The 19,886-nt window shown below is 45.2% G+C and overlaps 1 long non-coding RNA gene across 1 annotated transcript; it reads right to left on the bottom strand.

Moving 5' to 3' along the window:
• Window positions 1-642: 642 nt before the first annotated feature.
• LOC115611785 lies at window positions 643-17,856 on the bottom strand. The gene is made up of 3 exons (XR_003992695.1): window positions 17,768-17,856; window positions 3,223-3,347; window positions 643-767 (listed from the first exon to the last, which is right to left on the bottom strand). It is a non-coding gene; the product is annotated as an uncharacterized LOC115611785 (long non-coding RNA).
• Between the last annotated feature and the right edge of the window lie 2,030 nt (window positions 17,857-19,886).

The following is a 19,886-nucleotide window of genomic DNA, read 5'->3' as shown; positions in this document are numbered from 1 at the left end:
ACACCCTTTAGTCTTTGTTTTTCCAGGAATCCCCAGCATCCAGCCCAACAGCTGTGAGCTTTATGGAACAGAACATGAGCAGACACGGTGGTCCATTACATTCATTCCATGTAGGACTAACTTCTAAACACCTTCCAAAAACCTTATGTGCCACTTTTACTCCAAAAGTAATAATGACCATCCTACCACCCATCCCCAAAGTAGTTTTTAATAGCTCACAGTTGTTGCATCAACTTTGGTTACTAGCAGTGAGGTTTTATCTCCTCGGGGGTGGCTCTGTTGGCAATAGATACCAGGTTTCCTGCTTACCACCATTTGTGGGCTGTTCCAACTGTTTGTCCAGTCATAAAATTATTAGCACATTATCCCTGGGCAATGGCTTGTAATTTTCTCCTTTTTATTACTCAATAAACAGTTTGGAAAACAACCCCCCAGAGTGAGAATAGAAACTAACTTACTACTTACACATGCATAACTGATGCCGCAAAGAGAGGTGGTGAAGGAACACTGGAAGCTACCAAAAAATAAAACAACAGAGAGAAGAACATTTTGTAAGATTTTTTATTTTTTTTTTTTATACATATAATGAAAGGAAAATGTGGTATAGGACATTTTCAGGGGAATGGGGGAAGGAGGCCAAACCTTGAGAAGTCCTGCAGGAATAAATTTCCTTGATACCAGCTCCAGCAGTGCACGCCCTCGTTTTCCATACCTTGGTCCCAAATCCCAACACTTCCCAAGTGAACATGCCTAGATGCCTGGAGAGCCTTGGGAAAGAAAAATACAGCAGTTAGCTGACACAGTATAGCTATAGTCATTCCAGCTATATTATAGCTGTATATTTTTAGCTATAGCTAAGAGAAGAGGCTTTGATGGAGGAATGAGATTGTTCTAAATGAAAAAGAAATGCAGTTTACAGAGTGTGAAAACTAGTCCTAAATCTACGCCTAATTGAATTATAAATAGCCTGGATGTTTTCTTTCCATTCATAAGCTTGTTAATCTTCCAAATATATGTATATGTAATCTTAAATTTGCTAAACATTTCTATTCAACTTTCTGTTTCAACATGACATTTTCTATTTCAAAGTTGACCTATTTTGAGGCGTAAGAAAATTAGCTGTATTCCCCCAAATCAAAATGCTTCAGTCTGGGTTGAATAAAGTATTGGGAGCGATTGGTTTTTTTTCCTTTCTCCAAAGAAATACACTCCTCACTGGGAGCTACCAGAACAGATTTTATTTATTCTTTTGAAGCCCAGCTCAGCCATGGAACAGAAGAAAAATCAAACCTCTATACAATTTGCACAGCAATGATTTCCAGCCTACTTTCACATTTCCAATTAAACTATCCACATTTCCTATTAAACTATCCAATCTATTCCATAGATTGGGATATAGAAATTTGAAGCGTAACTAGGGATTGATAAATTGAGTAATGGGTTTTGTCTAAAACAAAGGTTTCTTGGAGCAGTACCTCCCACAAAAGAACTGACCGTAGCCTACTCTGCCCTATTGGACACAGACTTCTCTTGGTACCCACTGCTGCAGTTCATTGGCAGCTTTGGACATAAAGGTGAGCAGAGATTTTTTATTGCACACCAGTCTGACAGACCAATCTCTGGACTAATTCACTCACAGCCGAGTAGCAGCTTTTAGGAGTCATTCTTCAAATATTTGGAACTTCCCTTGCCAGTATTTGATTAGAGAGATTTTTAATCAATGCACGATACCTTACAATATAGCTGCCATTGGGGTGAGAGGAAATAAAAACCTCACAAGGGTCCTGAAAGCCAAAGATCTATACTAGAGCACCTGTGCAATACCGCATGTTTCAGTTTGTTGTTCTTGGAGAGGCGTGTTAATAAAGATGACTTAATCTTTGCAAACAGTGGCAATGCTTTTGGTACATGAGAGATGGGCCTCGACAGATCTGGGAAAGACTGTCCCACTGGAAGATCTCTGCAATATGACACAGCAGGAGGTTTTCTGTCTGATGCTGTTTATTTTGGAGCTATCCTGGTGCCATTCTCCCAGTCTGCAACAATGTTAGACTGGAGTTAAAAAAAGTAAAAATCCATTTGAATTACTATTTGCACATCTCAGAGTCTTTGCTCCAGGCTGCCTGGAGGCTGTTGGACAACTCTGTGCCATCACCAGGTTTCCTTGACAATGCCTACAAGATTTTCTTTCTAAAGCTGGACTCTGAGGCACAGATCTCTGCACACCAGCCCCTGCAAACCAGTGCTCATTTGAAGATTCAGCCGCCAGAATATGTGATGGAGTGAGATCTGTGTAACATTCTGATAGCATAGCAGGAAGCTCAACTTTCCAAAACTTTTCACAAAAGGTTGTGTTGGGACTGTTCAGTGCAATCAGTGCATGAGCTGTTAATGTGGAACTCATGATTGCTTGCAGCAATCACGGGGTCTGAAAACGCAGCAGGATTCAAAGGAAGATCAGCCACTCACACAAGGTAACAAGGACATCTTAAAATGAGCAGCTATTGAATTGGGATTGGGAGCTAATTTATCCCAAGGGAAGGTTATTTGTTAACTGCCTCTTGAAGAGTTTCTGATAGACCTGAAGGAAGGGTGACAATTCCTCTTCACAACAACCCCCAAGGATTATTCATCCTTATCTGGAATGAAAACTAAAGCTTCTTGAAGGAGGGGGACAGGGACTACAGGCAGCAGCACAGATCCTTCAGGTTCAAAGCCCTGATGCCTGAGCAAGACAGAGGTTCTCAAGCCCCAGAGATCAGGTCTGACGCCTTCCTGTTTGGGATGTCCCAGCATATTCACTGCCCCAGCGTGCTGCCACTCCAGATGGGCGCCAGCCCCTCAAGGATGCTACACCATGTCTGCAGCTACCGTACAGATGTTTGGTACCTGTCACTAGTACCAAACACCACAGTTAAGTGCCTGCATTCCTACTCTAAAATGTCTTCAGCCAAATAATGGGCATTTGAGAGACAGAAAAACTTCTTTTTTAGGCAAAGATTTTTCTTCTGATTCCACTACCATTCACAGTTGCTTGTTTTGATAGGCAGCTGTGTCACTGGTGACTTGCTAGACCCTTGGCTTGCCAACTCCCAGAGCCAGAAACATCACAAATACATCAGTTCTTATTTCTTTCCCTTAAATTTCTTGCAACATTTCCCAATCCTTCTCTTCATATCTCTGTGAGGCCATCAGCCTGAGACACACTTGGGCCCTGCTTACCTTCAGGCACTTCAACAGACACACTATGTCTTCACATGGATAACATTGTCTCATGTAGAAAAGTCTCCTTTGAGGTGTTCAGAGTCCTGAGGACATGGTAGAGTTGGTCAAATGGAGTAAGTCCCCTAAAAGATCAAGGACATGAAGACAGAGAAGCTCAATTTGAACAGCCAGTTCTGGATGGCTGCCAGAAGTCAGAAGTCTGTGATTGAGAAGCAGAGTTATTTTCTCCTGGGAAGTTCAGTGGGTCATGCTCCTCACCCAAACTACCAGCCCATTTAGACCCAGGCAGAGCTGAACATCCATTTTTATAACCCCCCCATGCACTACAGGATGGAGATGATTTAACCCCTTAAAACCTCAGGTAAGTGGACCACAGCCCTGTGAAAGGGAAGATGTCCTATACAGGCAATGCATCCTGGAATCGCTGCAGAAGGCATCCAGCCCTGAGGCTCTGCTCCACATACAACATCTAACCCCAAAGAAAGACAAAAAAAGAGGCTCAGAGAGAGCAGCAAAACAAATCAGTGACAGAATCTCAAAAAGAGACAAATGAAGTTGAAATTCACCCTTGTTTATTTTAATGTTTGAAATGTTTTCAACGTGATTTATACCCCAGCTGCAGTATGTTTCTCTGTCTTTGCCTCACTCTCTCCCCTCTCCTTTTTTTTCCCTTAAAAAACAAAAAAAACGAAAACAAAAAAAAAAAAAAAAAAAAAAAAACAAACAAAAAAACACACCAACACACCAAAGTTTGGGAGTTAATTGGATTTCCAGGTTTCGCAGTCAGACACTGTACTTGATCTCTGAAGAGATGGATTTGCAGGTTAGCTGGGCATGAATTTGACAACAGGAGAGAGAGTGGAAGAAAAATTTTCCCCTGCATACAGAGCAAGAGGGGATCACACTGGCAAAGCCTGCAACCCAGGGCAAAGACCCCACTATTCCCTGACTTTGTCCTCGATATCCAGCTTAAATATCTCTTGTTACTTTGGGCTCCTTCAAATAAGATGGCCAGGAGATCTGAGCTGACTGGGATAATGCCCTTTTTTAGAGCTATGTCTTATGAATTTTTTGGCTTCTATTTTGTCCCAGGTTTTTGAAGCTATACAGGGAAAAATGCCTGTTTGCCTTTCCTCTGTAACAGGGAATACCCTTTGCCTTCCCATTCGCTCTTCTTTTTTGCCCTGCCTTGATAGTCCATAACATCCAAAGCATGGATGCTTCAAGCAAGACACCTCTAACTGCAGCTCCTTCCACTGCATGCATCCCCCTCCAGTTAGCATTGCTTCTCACCTGAGCCCAACCTTCACCCCAAAACCTACATCGCTCACCCCTACTCTCCCTAAAAAGCAGATGTCATCTTAAATCTCCTTGAGTTTCTTGTCACAGTAGACTGGTTCACACTGTGAGGTGAAGAGACATTGAGTTGGGGGGTACAAGGATGCACCTGACTGCACATACCCATTTTGCCCAACCACTTCCCAAGAGTTCCCACGGAGCCAAGTTCACACTGTGAGGCAGGGGCCTGGTAGGCAGCACAACAAACATTTGCCATGCAACAGAGGTTTCTCCTCTTTTGCATGTAGAAAAGAAATTCATATTCTGGTCTCAGCTTAGTTGCTGCAAGAGGCCGGATCCTGCTGCATGGACTAAGCTGTACTGGAGGATGCTGTGCCTGAAGGTACCTCACTAAAACCCGTCACGGTCTCCTGCTCTCTACTGCCCAGCTCTGCAGCAGATGGCAAGCAGCCGTTCCCGACAGACTGCAGCATGCTCTGGCAGCACCCATGGGGAATCCAGGCTCCCACAAATCTCTGCGGGTAAGCCCACATGGGAATTTGGTGCAAAATGCACATAGGAGCAAATTTCCAAAAGTCATCCTTATGGTTTAGCATTATCTGCCTCCAGAGCAGACAAGAAAGGCATTTTTGGGAGTGTCACTACACAGTGCAACAACAGGACAAGCACTGGCTTCCCGAACAGAGCGTCCTTCTCCCATCGCAGAAGTGCATCTATCCCTGAACACTCAAGCCTAAGCTATCAAAAGGCTTTAGTTATCTTGGAGAGTGCCACATCCCAGCTAAAAAGCTCTCTGCAAAATTCATCTCTTCAGCATGAGCACCTCCTTGGCTCATTTCACTTTTTGCTGCACATTTATCCAAAATCCCAGTCTGGCAGTCCACTGGTGGAGCTCGCAAGGAAGCAGGAAATATCAACAGTCTTTCTGAGACAGACTCCCCTTTCCCTTCGTGGGTAACCCAAAGGAAGGTATCACATTCCCATACACCTGCCAACCTGCCCTAGAGATGAGGAATTGTAGTCCTTTCATCCCTCAGAGGCCTGTCTGAAAAGCCAAGCACAACCTGAGCCTGCACTAGTTATGCCATGTTGATGTTCTGCCATTCAGAAGCAACCCTATAAGAATTGACCCAGCATTTCTGTGCTGCTGACACCACGTGGCAGAGGCCTGCAGAAGGAAACACGGGGTTTGCACAATGCATAATTAAACTATGGAGCTAACTTCCATAGGAAGTTGTTGTAGCCAAGAATTTGTGACATTTCAGAGAGGAAGCAGGCATGTACATGGATAACAAGAATAGCCGAAGTTACAACAGCTAAATACCAACATCTCTGTTGAAAGTGATATTAATATTGCAGGCAATCTCCAGCTATTGGAGGTGATGAGCAGGTCTAACACAGGGCAGGTTTGCCTTCTGTTGCACCTCCCTTTGCAGTACTTGCTTCTGGCGACCCCTTGAAGATTACATGAAATTGCATGGATCCCATCCAGATCCTGCAGTTCCTCTCTTTTTTTAATCCCAAAGCCTGTGTCAAAAATATTATGCAGTCTTATTTTGCCATTGTTTGCACTGGATATAAAACTCCATGCAATGGGAGATTTCTGGAATTGCAAAGCAAGTTTATAGGCAGGAACACTGCTCTGTGCAGGTGTGAGGTATCACTCACTCCTGAACACTACAGCTACTACAAACTGTGACAAGAAAGAAACTCACAAATGGTCACGCGAAGGAAAACATCTGTTATGAACTAGCAGGTACACAGATCATCTGCAAATTGCACAGCTTGTGCCTGATTTTCCCTTGCTTTGTTTAGCAACTTGCAGTGCTGCGGTGCAGAAGGCAGCTGCTCACAGAAGGGACCTATGCGGCGCAGAGCTGGAGACGATGGAGGCGAGGCAGAATCAGGCACGGCATCCCTCCTAACCCTGCAGAAGATATAGGTCATGCCACAGGGATTATTTAACTCAGGACCACTCAAGAAAGTCAGGTTACACTTTACAGCAGGCATGGTGCCCCTTCCCCCTGCAGAGCCCGGTCTCTCCAGCCCAGAGGTACCTAATTTTCTCTCTGCACGGGTTCCTCAGGCAGGCAGCACGCAGCGTTGCCGTTTGCCTTCACCTCGCACACAAAAGATTTCCTGATCTTGACTAGACCTTTACATCTGCTTTGTGTTACGGGGCTCAGATCAGGAAACAGAAGGATTCTGTTTCCATCAGACAGGATCTCTGGTTGATCTCCAGCCAGACTTGGGACTCAACCACCATTCCCACCACCACGTGCCTCCGTGGAAAGGAACATCCTCCCGCATCTCTCCTGGTCGCCTACTCCCTGCATTCCCACCTGTGCAAAAGGACTCAAAACAGCTCAGATGCAGACCACAGCACTGGTTGTGTCCAAAATTTCTCTGCCTGCTCAGAATCCAGGCCTCTGGAGTCCTTCTCAGCATTGCATAAGCTCTGCCTCCATCTGTCAGGGAGACAAGGGTACAATTTTGCATTGTTTCTTCCCTTTCTTTAAAAAAAGAAAAAAAAAAACACACCACAACACAAAAAAAAAAAATTTTAACTGTATTTTTATGTTTTTTATGCTCTTTACTCCTTGAGCAAAGCCAAGGGGGCAGGAAGAAAAGATCCACCCCTGGCTCGGCACTGTCATTGCCTGCTTGAGCCTGCTCCTCTCAGCTCTCCGTCAGACATATGAATGGCCTTTGGCACATGATTTATCATATCAAGAGGAATTCACCACTTCTGGCACTGAGCAACAAGACTTACTAAGCCCCGGACACACACCTTCACAATCAATAGGAATTTCAACTATGACTTCCTAGAGAAATGGATCAAACCTTTTAAAATCCCATTCCTCACACACAATGGTCTTGCATGTTGCAGAAGCCCCATATAAACATTGGGGCTTCTTAAGCATCTGCATGTGCTTCAGGTGGGCAAAGGGTCACTGTACAGAGTCTGGTGAGACCACACGTGAAGCACTGCAATCCTTGTAACCCAAAATTGGGGTCAAGGATGGTGAGCTTAGACTGGAACTGGCTCAGAGGAAGACTATGCAGACCATCAGAGCAAAGGTGGCCTTTTACAAGAGTCAGCTGCTAGGAAAGCCTGACTTGTTAGTCTAAGAAAATGAAGGTGGAGAGGCGATAAAATTGTTCTCTCTCCATGTATCAGGAGGTTTAACATGAAAGAAGAGAAAGTGCTATTTAAGGTGAAAGGACAACATCAGCAAAAGGTCACAAATCACTCATGAATAAATTTAGGTGAGAAACTAGAATAAGGCTTCTCACTGTCCAAACAATTCAGGGAAAAGCCAATGCAATATGAAGGGGGTTTTCAAGATAGGAGAGGGACAAGAGGCTTCATCAGCAGAAAGAAGGACTTGATGGCTCAGAGGTCCTGCCCCCACCCTGTTTTGGTTGTTACAGCAACATTACTGCCCTGCAGACTGAGGATGCTAAAGAGGCAAAGTGAGAGACCACACATTTGTACACAGTCAACTGCTTTAGTTGGAAAAAAAGTGACAAGTTTGAGGTTTGGATCTGACTTAGAGCTGTAAAAACCAAGAGAAATGTATATCAAAAGACTACGATAATGCCCAGAAATCAGCTGACCAGCCACCGAGTGCCAGGGGAAGAGAGGACAAAGCACGAGCAGAAGCTCTCTGCTGACAAAACAGCTCTGGCTGTCCCACAACAGCCCACACAGAAATCCATATAGAAAATCATTAAACAATTACAGCCTCTGTTGGAAGATCATCCTCTGAAGACATTTCCCCAGAAACCTCCGTTTGCAGCTTTCAAATAACCCCCTGCCTCATCAGAATAGTTGCCAGGAGTAAATGCTTTGTAGATCAGCAAGCACTAAGCAGAAGGAGAGCAAAGCAAAACGAGCCAAAGCAACCCCACAAAGCTCTGTCTCCATGCAAAGTCATGGGCCCCATACCAAGTCGTACCAAAATACCACCACACCAAGCACCCCATGGAGCTGTCACCAGCCAAGCTTCAACCCTTGCAAGCCCCAGTGACCTCCAGGGAAACAGGCTGTTTCCAGTGGAGAAAAGGCTTTATTCTTAAAATAACCACTCTGTGCAAGCTCAGTGGTTTGCCAGAGGAAATGGTCCCCCTCAAAAGATTACCCAACCAAAAATGTAAGGTCTCACACACTGGCTGATTTAACACACAGTATTATCACTCCCTACAGACAGAAGCTTCTCTTATTTTGAAGGCGCTTAAGCACCTGATTTCAGTTAGGCCTAAATACTTCTCAAAAATCTGGTCCTTCATGCAGAACCAAGATTATCTTTGAAGACACAGCAACTCAACTGGTTTTTCTAAATCAATCTTGCCGGTACTTTATTCAGCATAAAAAAGTTCCCTGGGATCACATTTCTACCAGAACTTGTAACATTTTATAACTATCACCTTAATCATTAAAAACAAACAATGTGAAAGAAAAAGAGAAATACAAATCATCCCATTAATCCTTGATCTGGAATCCCAGAAGAGAAAATTAATTCTTTTTTAAGACTGCAAGAATTAGGGACCAACCTTCCAGATCATGTGAAAACACAAAAAAGCGAGCGTATGCATACGCTACCAGACTGCATCTGAGGCTGCTGGAGGATGGGAGAGGGTTTTGCACTGCTTTGAAGCTCTTTGCTGTCATTCTCTATGGAACCTGGCAACCACATTGTGATAGAGCAAGGCGACATTCAAGGCAGGATGAGCCTTTTAAGCTTTCAGAATTATTTCCAAAGGAGCATGGGCTGCGTCAAGCATTACAGTTAAAATGCTGGAGCTGTACTGCGGTCACTCCAGCCTGAGCAAGGACAACCAAGGCCTGCTGAAACACCATGAGGATCTGGACCACAACCTGCTACCCCTGGGCTCTTGGGGAAAGCACATGCCTCTTTCCTAGGGAGCTCTGAATGCTCTGCCACACTGTGTTCCCGTTAAAATTAACATTCCTCCCACCCTTTCGTGTTTCTGACAGCCGAGTGGGCTCCTGGTCCCTGACCAAACTCATAAATTAAGGCAACAAGGCCTGTAGGAAACATTAGGAGCTTTTATTAGACCAGCTGATAAAGACAGAAACAAGGACACATCTTGGATGCAAATGCTGCTCTTGTCTCGTGAGACTCCAAGCCAACATACTTGTCGGGTTTGGGTTGGATTTTTTTTATTGGGGTTTTTTTCCTCCCATTTGGACTAATAAAGGTATTAACTGTCCTATAAAAACCATAGTTCGCCACACTTACAACCCCACCACCACTAAAATCAATGCTTATGTTAGATGGATAAAAACCAGCAGAGGGGCAGGAGGAGGAGGGAAGCATCTTTCAGTGCAGGACAGAGGAAGGCTGTAGCAGGCCTGGTGATAGGATCCCAACTGCAATCCCAGCCCAAGGCTTTCCAACACACGCTTCATGCCCTGCATCTAATTGCGTAACTGAAAGTGATACAGGGAATGGATGGATGAAGGTATGAAAGCTGAAGGGAGAAAACGTGCTCCCCAACTAATTGCATGCATATACAATGCTGGACCTAGCTCATGTATAGCGAGGCTTGGAAAAGTCAGTATTTTGTTCCACTTGCCTGAAGGAAGCATCCTTCTTCAACAGAGCAACATGCACATGGCTAAGCAGGCTGGTCTACCCAACAGAGGGCACTGATACACTGACCATGGCACCAACCTCTTCTCGTCCTCTCCACAAGTGTTGCCTTCTCCTCCCCATCGCACCAGTGACGACCTTCCCACTATCGAGTTCCCCATCAAACTCCTGGCAGGGGTTGCCATGTCCCCACCCAACACAAATCAATGGGGCGTCACCTCCATGCGGCAAGGACGGAAGGGAACGTCCCAGCACCGTGCCAAACTGACTTCCTTACTGGTTCTGCCATGATGTGAAGGGGCAGTCACAAGGAAAGCTGGTGGAAAAACCTGGGCGGGGAGGGAGGGGAAAGAGGGAAATGGGGGCCTTCACTTTTTCAGGCTGTTAACTGTAATTAGCCTGGTTTCTGAGATGTAATTATCTCGCAATCTCAAAGCAAACACCCTGGAGGAAATTGCACAGTTAAAGACAGCATGGCATTAAAAATAAATTATGAGAGTCCTGCCCGCTATTGCTGCAGATCTGTCAGCATTTTCACTCTAAAATCCTCGGCTTGAGGGAGCTGGAATCACCCAGCTGTGACTTTCCCTGCCAAACTGTCTGCCTAGGCAGAGGATTGTGCTGCCTCGCTCTTACGACGCAGAATTACAAACAACCACCCCTCCCCGATCAGGAGGCATTCAGCTTTGTCACAGCCCAATTACAACACCGCTGCACTTTGAGGGTGGGGAGGCTGCTCTGGTTTGGGTTTTTTCCCAGAGGAATTAAATTCTGCAGGCTATTTAATACAGTGCACAAACAAAGCATGCTAGGTGTTTGGAAACAAGTCAGCTGCTAACAGATCACAATAGTCCTTCCTCTTGCAGAAGGAGCTCCCGAGCCTTTTCTTCACTGCCCTTTCTGTTGCTGCTTGAGTGATTCCTGTAATCAGGACTGTGCTTCATCCCAAATTGCCATGCCAGGGACTCATCCCGGGGGGTGGAGGAACCCAACAGTCCAAAAGCTGGAGTCAATGGGAAGCTGCATCTCCCCAGAGACACATGGTTCATCCTTTGCTTGGGGTCTCGCCTGCAGAGTTTTGCTCAGGCCCCATCTCCATGGCCAGGCCACCGCTCTGAGGTGGGTGGCTGAAGCGTGGGTAAAGGAAGGGAGAATGAGGAAGCAGGGCTGAGCTCCTCACCCATCTATAGATCATGCAATGAAGCCACCAGGGAGGACTCGAAGCGTGCTGCTGGTTTCCTTCTAATTTTGGAGTGTCTTTTCCCATCCACTGCTGTAAGACACCAGCAGCTCAGACTGGCCTAGCTCAGCAGAAGACGCCCCCCAGTATCATCCCAAAGTTCCTTCCCTTGTGGCACTCCTCTCCCATGGCAAGTCCCTTCACGTGAGCAAAACTTCAGATCACAAGAAGATGTGAACTTAACGGAGCACATGCCCCAGGACATGCTGCATCACACAAAGATGAACATCCTGGGAAGGAATCACTACCTCAATGGCTTTAAAAGCTGTAAGCAACACTCAAACATCTCCTTAACATCTGCAGAGAACTGGGACAAGCCACTATCTCCAAACCTCATTACACAAATCACCACTTCATTTGTTCTGCCAGTTGAGGTGGACAAGGGACCCCAACAAACATGCTGAGCCCCTGGCAAGATGCTCTCTTTACAAGAGATGACCCAAAAAGACCACAGCTCTGCCTTTCATCAAAAACACAGTTTCCCTCGGGAGTCCTACAAATGGGCTTCTCCAGAGCAAAGCCCTGCCCTATGTTGTGGGTAATTAGTGGGCACTCCTGGAGAATGAGATAAAACCTCGAGCAGCACCAAGCCCCACTTAGTTAAAACCCTAATACTTCTTACAGTATGAATCAATCCCACTGTCTCTCCTCTCCACATATCTAGTCACTCAGAGAATGCAAAGAGCAAGTCTGGAGAGCCCATTAAAAGCCACTCAACTGGAAAATAGTTTCTGGCCTAATTCTAGCACTGGGGTCTTAGTCAGGGAGAGAAATCTGACAGCAAGAGTGTGTCTGCAGGGAGGAGGAGGCAGAGCTGTTAACTACTTCACCAATCTAATGTATAGCACTCTTCAAGAGTAATTAATAATTAATATTCGTAGCCTGCTTAAATCTGTTGACTCTGTAAACTGCAGCCTCTCACTTGAAGGACTCTAGGCATGCTGAGACAAACTGAAGAACATTCCCCATGGAGAGACTCAGCATAAACAAGAGCAATGGCAACTCCCAGCTACTCAGCCCTAGTTTTAATCCCTCTGCTTCTCTTGCTTTCTTTGTCTTGTTGAATGAATTATAATTCCTTAGCAGTGTCTCTGACCAGAAGTGGACAGAAAGTCCAGTATAATGGGACCTGGGTCTCTGGTCACTGCAATGCTGCTACCAGTGCTTTAGTAGGACCGGTAAGATCCTGGGTTGGCACAGGACACTGAAGTCACCAAGTCCAACCTCATTCAAAGGGCCTGCTCAGATGTTCATGGGCCACGGGCCACACACTGCACACCAGAGGACGTGCAGGACAGCAGTGGAGAAGAGTCTTTAGTACAGACAAATGCTGCCAACAAATGGCAGTCTTGTCTCCTTTCACGCACTTGAGGTTATCAACCAAGATAGGTTATCAGATTTATAGATAGATTTATCAGATTCGGGAGTTAAGCTTATTGCATCAAAGAACAACTAGAGCTTTCTGAAGACTGAAATGCACTATTAGAGCATTTCAGCTCATCTTGTAGAAGCCCCAAGCCTGCCATAGCTCAAAACCATTGCCCTCTTTTGCAACAGCCAAGCAGTAAAGGACTTTTTGAGAAGCCTGAAGCTCTGCACACTTCCCCCAGCAACAGCTGACCATATTAAGACGATGATAAACTGGCCAGCAGTGATCCCTTATTCTTTCAGAGTAAATGTTCAAGCACAGCTTTCTGTCTGCTCTTCACTAGCATCCAGACTCACTCTAAACCCTGCACCGTGGTGAGACATCACAGCTAGACAAGGTAAATACAGAGAGCTGAATGGTTTAAAGTCAACACAGAGATGCAGCATTACAAGCTGTCAATGTAAATCTGTTCTTCTGTGAGCATACTGCTCAAGGTCCACTTCTCAAGTGCCCTCCAGGTACCAGTCAACTAAAATGGCCCCAAAACAATATAGTAAAGTCAGGGCAATAGCAAGGTCTTTCTCAGAAGAAAAGGCTGATTAGACCCACGTGGAAAGCCACAGTTTTGGTCACAAAACTCCGGTTTGCTGCCTTCACTCCAACCAATTCTCCTTTCTCTGGTGCAGCCCATAATCCACTTAGCCCTCATTCAAAGCTGCAGATGTAATTCACAGTTTCCTTCTTTTCCCCACCTCCCAGCATTGTCGCAATCTTAATCTGAGTTTCAGCCACCAAAAGATGCCTGATATCTAGGCACCATGGGCATCTGTGGAATTGGGGTCATATGAGTTATTAGCAGAGGGCTGTGTATCAACAGCATGCTGAAATCAAGCTATGGTAACCCACTTGAGGTTTCCCATATTGAAAGGTGGAGAGGTGAAACAGGGCAGGACAGATTTTCTTGATGGGAACCACAGCTCTTGAAAAACAAGATCTTCTCCTCCTAGTGTCACAAAGCAGAAGAATTAGGCACCTTTGTGAATCTGGCCTATAGGATCACCCAAACTGCTCTAATTTTGTCTCTGTAGCATCATCTCCAGGGGCAAGCTGACTTCTACAGAAATCACAGATCGCCTTTTCTTTTGGCTTTAATCAGGACTTGAAGGAGACCCTTTAAATATCACACATTGAGGTAAGTTGATATACACATGGATGACTTGTTTTGTAGCAGATTTGAGTCATTCATTACATGTGTGTATTACTACTTCTGCTGTATTCCAGGTTTGGTAGAAGACAAATAAATCCTTTAACATTATTTTATCATTTGCGTTACAAGTTGTATTTTATCATAGTTATAATTTAATCTAGCGATAGTCTTCTAAGGTACAGGAAATAGTTTAAAATAGTAGGTCACGTTTTATACCATATTTCCCATGTAAACTCTAAATTCTGTTTAGTTACTTTAATCAGTATTCAACAAATACGGTCCCACTGAAATTTGTTTTTCTTTCCAAAGTGTAATGTAAAAAGGCCTGCTTCCTAACATTCGGATGTGAGAACACCAAAAAATACCTAATATCAGGAAACAATTACACATCTTCCCTTGAATTAATAATTTGCATTTAAAAAGGAGGAAAATATACCCATAAATAATTTTTCCCTAGCTTCCTACAAAAACAAGGGCAACCAATGTGATTCTGTAGTTAAAATGTACCGAGGACATGGTTGTCCTGCAAAGATGTAAGCACGTTTTAAACACTGGGAAACCAAGCCTTGTGAGAATGAACCATGGCAGAATGTGACAATTTTTGCACTGTGGTGCAAAACATTGATATTTTAGTGAAAAACCCCCAAACAAACCTTGCTTGTTCTTGCCTCTGTGTTTGTGCATATTGCCTTTACACTCCAAGCCAACAAGATCTTCCCTGGAGATTCACAGTGAGATAGATACTTAACGGTTCTAGTTCCCCTGAGATTTCAAACCTGAAGAAAAATTAATAAATATTTTTATTTCCTTTTCTACTAAAACGAGAAAAGCAATCATTTGGGTTTGAATGAAACCTCTCACTCAGCATAAATAAAATGCTTCATTTGGTCGTCAAGTGTCTATAGACAGCTTGGTGAGATTTCCAGAAAAATGTGTGTGAGAGTTGAAATCCGAAGTTCAACATTTTCATTAGGACATGAAACAGAAGGCAGCAAAGCAAAACAGGGGTTTTTCTTTTGAGGTACAATTTCTTTCCTATATCTCTCCCCCTTAAATGAGAGAAATCTAAATGAATTTCCAGATGTTTCAGGGTTGTCAAATTTCAGGAGAGAGGCCATAGGAAAAAATACTCCTATTGAAAACTATAACCTACCTAACCCTCTATCAAGGGTTTATCAAAGGAGAACCAGTGGGTCCACAATCTCCGCTAGAGCTTCCAATTGCTAATGAGATGGGTGCCACCATGCAGGCAATGGGACTGCTGGACTCACAGCAGTTGAGTGCTGTCAGCTGAATTCCAGCCTTTTTCCCTCGATCGCTTATCTCCATCATCAGAGCAAAAGCATCTCTTCATGTCCAAGAAACATGGGCTTAAAGGGAGAGGTATCAGACACTACTGCCAGGAACAGACCTAAGGCACACCAAACACAGAAGGAGCATGGGAAAATGGCTGCTTTTTCTCTAATTTCTATTGATGTTGCCATTAGCAGCTTCCCTGAGCTTACTGCTGCTAAACTTGACACCCACCAGCACTCCCTCAAACCAATTCTTCTCCATGTAATCTCCATTCTTCCTTCACCCCCCTAGGCTCAACCCTACTGAGAACAACAATATCTCCCTGTAAGAAAGATGGAACAAGCAAGGTTGGAGAGCACAAGCCTCCTCCTGCAAGCAGTCCCACGGCCAGCAACTCTGGACAACAACATCCATTTTGATAATGACTGGAATAATGATGGCATTCTTGTTAGTAACTGTGGAGATAACAAGGCAAACACTAGTCGTAATTATTGTAAAATGTGCAGAAGGCAATTTAGAATAATGAATGTTTCGAATGCAGAGAGCACACGCGCACACAAAAGAGCCCGTCGTTAGCTGGAGCTCTCCGCCTGTGGTGTACAAGGGCCCTCCTGATTGCATTGTCTGGAACAACATGTCATGTGGTGGTGCTCAAATTGTACAATGCCAGGTCCCCCTCACTTCGCTAGCATAAGTGGGGCGTGCTGGGCCCTCTGCTTGCAAGTCATCCTGCTGGCTTTCCAGCCAAAACAGAAAAATAAAGGCTGACCCAAGCCCTCAGGGAGGGGAGAAAAAGGCTAATGCTCATGGGAAGAACAACCCCAGAGCTGGGGTACTCTAATGTTTCTGCCCCATGCAGATACCATCCCAATACCCCAGCAGGAGGCATGCCCTCTGCCTGGCCATGAAGTAAGGGCCCACATTCAACAAGCCTGCTACTGAACACAGACATCTCTTTGTGGTGGAAGAAGGCTAGTTTCCATATACATGTGAACCTTTGCTCTTACGTTCTGAAGAGGGACTTTTTACAAAGGTCTGTAGTGACAGGACAAGGGGGAATGGCTTTAAACTGACAAGAGGGAAGGTTTAGATTAGATATTAGTAAGAAATTGTTCTACTGTGAGGGTGGTGAGACACTGGCACAGGTTGCCCAGAGAAGCTGTGGCTGCCCCATTCCTGGAAGTATTCAAAGCCAAGTTGGACAGGGCTTTGAGCAACCTGGTCTAGTGGAAGGTGTCCCAGCTCATGGAAGGGAGTTGGAACTAGATGAGCTTTAAGGTCCCTTCCAACCCAAACCATTCTGTGATTCTATATAAGGCAGCATCTGAGGTGCAATGTGAATTATAGGCAGCAGTAGGAGATGAGAGACCAGGAAAGAGACCAAAGGGAGAAGAGGAAGGGTGGAGTAAGAAGAGGGGTCCAGAGGATGAGCAAAGTGGATGAAGAAAGCACAGGAGGAGGGACCTGGGAAGCTCTCATTTAAAAAGCTGGAAGCTCCCTGCCAAAGTAAACAGTTGGACGTGGAGGGCTCTACATGTCTCTGGTTAATTTTGACCATCTGGCATTTATTGAAATTGCCTCCCTTTGTATTTGCTATGATGAAGTGGTTTTCTATTCTTGCTTTCTCTCTCTCTCCTTTCTCCTCTCAGTCCGACATGTAGCTTCTGTCCCGCCTTCCATCTGAACACATCCCTGCAGTAACTGTTAAGCAAAGAACACGACTGTGGGGAACGAATCCCAAGAGGATACCAGGCATGGCGAGCAAATGCCTGCATACAGACGGTCATGGAGAGCATACAGCTCTGCCCACCCTGCTATCCCTAGCCTTACGTACTTCGCTTCCCTTGGCTTCAATCTGGGAAAGTAACAGACTGAGAGGAAAGACGGAAAGAGAAATCAGAGCAGAAGTTAAACAGAAGAACAGAAAAGCAGGGAGAAAAAAAACTTTAAAAAGGTGAAATTGCGAAGTGATGACAGGCTGGTGGAAGGGAATTAGCAGAGAGGAGGGCTCTGTTCATGTCCTCCTCTTCCTGAACTGCTGTGTGATTAGCCAAAAGAGCCATTTTGTAGGAAACTTTGGCATCAGCCACTCTCCTACAACAAGGGCGAGAGACTGAAATAATCAACATTTTCTGCGGAACAGAAATGCAAACATTCGAATTCACATCTTAACTGACAGTTTCAGTCAAAATACATCACCCTGACGTTCTTCAATTAGAAAAGATTCACAGACTCATTTCACGGCATAGCCCGCAGTCCCAGACCAAATTATACAGACACGCTCCCATAGCTTATATTTCCTATAAGCTAACAAGAAACCTCTGAGGCTCACGGTGCGCTCCCAAGCCTATAGCAAGGAGGAGCTTTTGCGGTAGTTTTTCCAGGAAGCCTGTCCCAGTGGAAAAAAAATATGAAAGCAACACAACCACGAGGGTGGGGAGGTATTTCCTTTGCCCTGTTCAGCCTCTGAACACTTCAGAGCCAGAACATTACTCATTGTAAGATCTTACCCAGCAAACGCATGGCCCCGTCACTCTGGTATGCTGCTGCGATGCTCCTAGTAGCCGTGATGCTGGGAGGACTGCAGGCAGAAAGAAGCTCAGTGGCTGTGCTGGCACAAATTAGTGGAGCTGAAACTTTAGATCAGTGACAGAGAGTCTGCCTCCTGGGAGCAGTAAATTGTGATGCTGGTCCCTAAAGACTCTCCTTGCCATTAAGTGATTAATGAATTCATTAACACCTCTAAGAACACAGGAAATATGACATGGACAGCCCACCTAGGCTTTGCAAAGGTTTTTAGTTGGGTTTTGGGTTTTTTTCCTTATAAGAACAGCAGAGAATAGTGACTAATTAAGCTACATGGCACATGGCAGCACTGCTACATTTATCCAGTGGGGATAAGCAGAATGGTGAGATTCTCTGTCTCATGCTCTGGCAAGCTTTTATTTGACCCATAACGAGATGCTAAAATAAGGGGTTTATTGCTATTATAAACCTTTCGTTTGAAAGGGAGGGGGGAAGACTTTTTACTGTAATGGCTTTAAATGACTTTCCCAGTGCTCCCAATCCAAAGGTGGAATAATCCCAGGGTAACTGGAGGTAACAGTTGGGGCAAGGAGAGGGGGAGGAATTGCACAATAGTCTCTTGAAGCCCTACGGAGAGCCTTAATTCTTGCCCTAAAGCCACGGTCACATGCTCAAGACCATTTCAGTGACAGTTTTATTTACCAAAGGTAACATAACAGGCTAAACACTTGGGATAAAGTGTGAGCTGGGCTTGGTGTCTGACACCTGCATTAAATCAGGGCACAAGATTACCTCCCACACTGTACATCAGCAGGACACTCCTGGTGCTCCTGTGGCTTCAGCCAAGCAGCTGACAAGAAGCAATCCTCCCCTGCTGCAGCGATGACAAGTGCCTCTCACCCCACATGTGCCTTGCGCGGGTGTCTGAGGTCCAGCTTCCTGCTGAACCTGCAATCTAACCCCACCAGCCATGGATGAAGGTGCCCCAGCAGCAGCCATGCAGGGTTAGCTGCCTCGCTCAGGAAGGGATGCCTACATCACCCACTCTGAAGGGACAAATAGCCACTACGTGCAGCTCATTTCTCTTCACCTCTCCTGGGCTTGCTTGTACCTGTGCCACATATTTGCTGTATGGTTGCAGAGAACACAGGATTCATCTCTACAGCTACCAACTTCTGCAGAAATTCCTTTCCATAACCGAGGTGGAAGTGTCTTTCACCACAAAATAACACAGCAGCCCTGAGGCTGGCTTTTTGCCTTAGTTTCCAGTGTCCTGTAAGATCTGTCTTGGGAACATGAGCTTGGGCTACACCACAGTTCACTTCCAGACACAGTATAAGGTTGCTTGTGAAGGGCCACACCAGCCCAAGGGGACAAGAGATGCTCTGTATGTAACACTTTGCACCACTGAAGATAAATGGAGGTGGCAAGGAGCCACCACGTATTCCTGCCTGTGGGCAGGTGTTGGGGCTTTAGGAAATTTGAAATTGTGGAGAATCAGGCCCCAAAGACAACACTTTCAAAATCAGTAAATTGAAGAGATCTGAAAGAAGGCCCCTACAAAGATTAAAGGGCAGGAGGTATTGATTTATGTAGGAAGATCAAAAGAGCTATATTTGTATATAGTAGTTCAGCTAAGTGATGACTAAGTGTTTAAAAGGAAGAGTTTGAAGGACATAAACCGAGAGAGGGGCCATTAGAGTGAGTGCAGCAAAGAGGGCTTAACAGGAGCAGTAGTAGAGTGAAGGAAAAGGAAGAGAAAAGAAGATGATCTCAGCTGCCTACCCATGGACACTTTTTGGCAGGGAGACATCAACAACCCTGTCAACACTGAATCCAAAGCCACACTTGGCAAACCAGCTTCCCAAGGCATTTCAAGCCCCATCCTGCACCCTGCAGCTCACTGCAGCTCCACCACCAATGCAGCCTGTGCAACACCACAGCATCCACAAGCATGTGGGAAGGTCCTCAAGGGGACTCAGTACCATCACAGCCCATGTAGCACCTTTCAGCTTGGCAATACCAAGGTACCTGACTCTTAACCATGGGAGCCCTGTGACTGCCGAACTCACACAATACGCCAGACAGACACAGAAACAAGGC

The sequence above is a fragment of the Strigops habroptila genome, chromosome 8, assembly GCF_004027225.2.
Source record: "Strigops habroptila isolate Jane chromosome 8, bStrHab1.2.pri, whole genome shotgun sequence".
Lineage (NCBI taxonomy): Eukaryota > Metazoa > Chordata > Aves > Psittaciformes > Psittacidae > Strigops > Strigops habroptila.
This window is presented reverse-complemented; position numbering and strand designations above follow the sequence as displayed.